The sequence below is a fragment of the Lactuca saligna genome, chromosome 4 (assembly GCF_052625555.1).
Source record: "Lactuca saligna cultivar CGN05327 chromosome 4, ASM5262555v1, whole genome shotgun sequence".
NCBI classification, from domain to species: domain Eukaryota; kingdom Viridiplantae; phylum Streptophyta; class Magnoliopsida; order Asterales; family Asteraceae; genus Lactuca; species Lactuca saligna.
The window spans coordinates 180080648-180085989 of record NC_136420.1 but is presented as its reverse complement, the minus strand read 5'-3'; the positions used below and the strand labels follow the sequence as shown (position 1 = coordinate 180085989).

The following is a 5342-nucleotide window of genomic DNA, read 5'->3' as shown; positions in this document are numbered from 1 at the left end:
GATAAAGTTGCATGGTGGGTTGATTCGGGAGCAACAAGTCATGTTTGCAAAGATCTATATTGGTTCAAGGACTTTCAACCAATTGAAGATGGATCTGTTGTGAAGATGGGAAATGTTGCAACTGAACCAATCAAGGGCATAAGATATGTTTTACTTACTTTTACTTCTGGGAAATGTTTGTGTTTGAAAAATGCTTTATATGTTCTGGGGACTCGTAAGAATCTCATGTGTAAAATTGTATTAAATAATTGTGGTTACCAACAAGTGTTAGAAAGTGACAAGTATATCTTGTCAAGACATGGTTCTTTTATGGGATTTGGATATATATGTAATGGAATGATTAGACTTAATATTAATTATTCTTCTAGTGATAATTCTGTTTGCATGGCTTATAGTAGTACTAGCAATAATTTTCATAAATCTAAATTATGACATGCTAGACTAGGACACATTCATTACAAGAGATTAAAAGACATTTCTAAAATGAGTTTAATTCATGCTTTTGATATACAAAATAATGAAAAATGTAAAACATGCATGCTAACTAAAATCACTAGATAACCTTTCAAAGATGTTATTAGGGAAAGCAAGTTGTTGGATCTTATACATAGTGATTTATGTGATTTCCATGCAACACCTTCCCTTGGAAACAAGAAGTATGTTGTTACTTTTATTGATGATGCATCTAGATATTGTTATATCTATTTGCTACATTCTAAGGATGAAGCACTTGATAAATTTAAAATTTATAAAGAACAAGTTGTGCTTCATAAAAATGAATTAATAAAAGTATTGCATACTGATAGAGGTGGTGAGTATTATGATTCAGTTTATTTTGAATCAACTGGAATAATACATAAAACCACAGCTCCATATATGTGACAATCTGTAATTTATTCCGTCACTAAAACCGTTCCCGTTAAATAAAACCGTCGTATTAATTTCGTTCCGTTAGCCTTTGCGTTAAATTAATTTAATTGTATCGCGACATTTATTTTGATTTCGTAAATGTTGGAATGTGTTATAATCATTAAAATATTTTCCATATTTTTTTGGAAAATTATTATTTTCATGTAAATCGTAATTACGGCAAATTTATCGGGTTCGACCAAAAGCACTGTCTAACGGCAGTATCGGGTAGAAATTCCTTCGGGCCACAAACTCAAACCCTATATAAGGGATTGAGTGGCATCATTTGGAGGCTTTTACTCTCTCTCTAAAAACTTTCTCTCACTACTCTCTCTCTCTCTAAAATCCGAAACATAGCCAAAATCATCCAAAACAAGCTCCAAATCACTAAGGTAACTTCCCTAACTCATGAATTAGCATCTTAGACCATCAAATTCGGGATTTATATGAGGAATGGAACCATAAACAAGTGTTTACGGTCTTGGAAATTCCTTAGGCCGTGAACACATGAAATGAGGGTTTTGAAGCCTCAAAACCCCTCCAAAACACTTCTAGGGCTTAGATTCGACTTAGAAACTTGCATGCATGGACTAAGAACCCCAAAATCATGACATTTGATGTATGGACATGAATTTACGGCCCAAGAACCTTCTTGGACCATAAAGCCCCATGCATGAACCTTAAACACCTCTTAAGGTGTTAAAAATGCCCTTAAACACCACCATAGGCTTCCAAACGTGTCTAGGACCTTCTACTTCATCATTTGAAGCACCAAATCATACAAGAAGGGACCAAACATGAGTTTACAGTCCAAGAACATGCTTGGACCATAAACCCTCAATCTTAGACCTTAAACCCCTTTTTAGGTGTTAGTTTGCCCCTAAACACCTTCGATGAACTTCCATGAGTGCATATAACCTTATAACCCTTCAAGAAATGCACCAATACATTCATAAATGGGACAAACTAGAGTTTACGGTCCAAGAACATTCTTAGACCATAAACTCATCTCCTCGGACCATAAACTCTCCAAATGGATGTTTAAATGTCCTTAACACCTTGAATGGTTTGTATTTTGGACTAGAATCACATGTGATTAACCTACAAACACCAACACCCATGAATCATGAACAAACATGAGTTTACGGTTGTAAACTCATGAGTTTAAGGTTGTAAACTCCCCATGAACATATAATTAGACCGTAAACTCATTTCCCAAGGCCATTTCTAGTCCCGATCACTTCCTAAGCCATGAAATCGACCCTAGAACCTTCCCGTATGCATTGTATGACCATTTGGAATCCAAGAACCCACCACCCATGAGTTTTCGGCCGTAAACTCATTGGGATATGGTCAATGGGCCGTAAACTCCTTAAGGAGTTTACTCTTGAAAAGTAAACTCCATATTTAGGCCCTACACACCCTTAGATGCTACCCGAATCACTCCTAACACTTGAATTGAAGTGTTTTCACGTCTTGGAGTGCATATTCATGTCTAATTAGTGATTCAAAGTCTAATTAGATACAATTACATATCATTTCATATTACATAGGAACCTCGCGCGTTATCAAGCCCCGAACCGACACATAGCATCCAAACCGACACGTTTTCTTGTAACAACAGCAAAAATTAGGTCAAAATTTAAAATTTTATAAAACCATAATTAAGTATACTAAGTGGTAGATATTGTAACAAGGTTTTCATACATATAAAGAACACTAAAATCCGAGTTATAACGAAGAAGTTATGACCATTCTAAGTTTCCCGACAAAAACCGGCAATACGAAGTTACGTAAAAACGCAAAGTTTCAACAAAACACTTTTTGACCTTAGGTGTCTAAATGAAAGTCATAGATATCGTCAAACCGTAACCATACATGAAAAGAACGCTCAAGTCGGACATCATTTGAAGTCAATTGGGTTAATATTCGCAAATGGGAGTCATAAATGATGAAATTGTAGAAATTCTAAAGAGATAAATGCGAAGGTGATAAATGCGAAGGTGATAAATGCGAAAGTGATAAATGCGAAGGGATGCGAAGGGTGTAAGAATGAAGATGCGAAGTATTTCACAGTAGAATGCGAATTGGGGAAGAAAACAGAAGATTTCAAATATTGTCCCTGAAGTTTCGCATTTTTGGAAATCAATACTCAACTTCGCAAATGGGAGTCATAAATGATGAAATTGTAGAAATTCTAAAGAGATAAATGCGAAGTGATAAATGCGAAGGTGATAAATGCGAAAGTGATAAATGCGAAGGGATGCGAAGGGTGTAAGAATGAAGATGCGAAGTATTTCACAGTAGAATGCGAATTGGGGAAGAAAACATAAGATTTCAAATATTGTCCCTGAAGTTTCGCATTTTTGGAAATCAATACTCAACTTCGCAAATGGGAGTCATAAATGATGAAATTGTAGAAATTCTAAAGAGATAAATGCGAAGGTGATAAATGCGAAGGTGATAAATGCGAAGGGATGCGAAGGGTGTAAGAATGAAAATGCGAAGTGCACGAACCCAGGGACACGTCCCATCCGACCCGCGTGCCAGCGACACGTCCCATCCGACCCGCGTGCCAGCGACACGTCCCATCCGACCCGCGTGCCAGCGACACGTCCCATCCGACCCGCGAACCCAGGAACCCGTCCCATCAGACTCGCGTACCAAGGCTGACCAGCCTCCCTATAAAAGGGCATGCGAAGGCTTCCGAAAAGGGGGCTCATTCTCTCTCATTTTTCTTGCGTATTTCCTCATTTTCCGTGCTCGTACTACCACGAAGCCCTGGTCACTTCGTGCAAGATCTGAAGGTCGATTTTCTCCCGAGGAATCCCGAGATTTCCGAGGAAAAATCCATTTCCCGAGACGAAACTCTACCGTTTTTCCATCTCGCTATCTTCAAGTTGTCAAGTGAGTTCATACCCCTTTTTAACACACTTTAAATACATCTTTAAATACTTTTACAACTCTTTTAGGGGGGGGAATACAAGTAAACATACGGTTATTATCGTGCATTAGACTTATACGAGGAGTATAATGATCTTCGTTGTTAAAACATTTTATACATTCTAAAAACTTATGATTTCGGTTTATCAAATCATTGTGTGAAAGGTTAAACTTTGCATACAAAACTATCATGTTAATATATACTAAATTGAGAATCCATGAGGCGCGCACATCTTCCAACTTTACTTTTCTTTATTAGAAAGTACTGCAGTAAGGCCTGTTTATAACCAGAATCTCCCGCGACGAGAACGTGTCAAATGTGTATAGATCTATACGGGAAGTCATGATCCCGCACCCTGACTGTTAGCTACAGTCCGTCTTTTGGGGTGACAGTTGTCATAGCAATGCGACGCCTGAAGAACGTCGTTACAGGCATATTATGTTTAGTATGGTTATAAAAACTCATCGGATATACAATTATTATGATATTAAGTTATGATGAACGAGTGGTTATTAAAACTATTCTTCATCCAACCGGTTCGATCTTCACGTAGTTTTATTATATATAAAACTATGACACATTTACGAGAAACGTGGTTTCTTACAATTTTCGGTCTTAGAGACTGGTATTATGTGCGAGGAAAAATAAAAGTGTTTCCTGCATACAAACAAAATAGGAAAAGAAGGGATTTTTCCGGTGCAATCATTTACAACTTATAAACATATATGGGATTTTCTGGAACTAATGCATTCATTTTCAACACCACAAATCACAACTCTTTACATGTTGAAGCACTACGTTTACTGGAAAACATACACCTATTTTGGAATGGCATCCAATTTTTCTAAACAACTTATGGACTCACCAACTTAATTGTTGACACTTTTTCTTTGAAATAACTTGTATTCTCAGGAAATCGCTAAGCAGGTTGGGATTCAACTTTTGGGATTAACGCGCTGGCATTAATTACTTCATTCTAATTGAAGTTTATGTACCTTTATTTTTAACATGTAATGAATACAACTATGTAAACATTTAGCAACTTATTATATATGGTGGTGTGTACTTTCCTTTCTATGAACTGTTATGATATTGAACATGACGTCCTCCGCCCCCGAACGTTTCCGCCGTTCTGGTTTGGGGGTGTGACAGATTGGTATCAGAGCATTGTTTATAGTGAATTAAGTATATCAACCCATAAAAGATATACTAACTATAAATACATAAGGGATTAAAAATACTCTGACCAAGAGTCTATACTTTAAATAGTAAAATATTTAAGTAGGTATACGTGCTGCATTCATACTAAAATCAGTGTCACTAGGACAATACAAAAGAATTACGATTGTTGGACAACACAAGTGGGCTTAGAGACATATGGTCAAAACTGGGAAGATATAGCCTGATCGCCTATATTATCCGAGAGTTGACTAGCATGTGCCTAAGTTTAAGTGTGTGGTTGCAACAATGCTAAAACCTTACCAACCCT

General features: G+C 36.8%; 1 long non-coding RNA gene across 1 annotated transcript; it reads left to right on the top strand.

The window, feature by feature from the left end:
• The first annotated feature begins 3522 nt into the window (after positions 1-3522).
• On the top strand, positions 3523-4928 carry LOC145038943 (uncharacterized). The gene is made up of 2 exons (XR_013679651.1): positions 3523-3816; positions 4766-4928. It is a non-coding gene; the product is annotated as an uncharacterized LOC145038943 (long non-coding RNA).
• Positions 4929-5342: the final 414 nt, after the last annotated feature.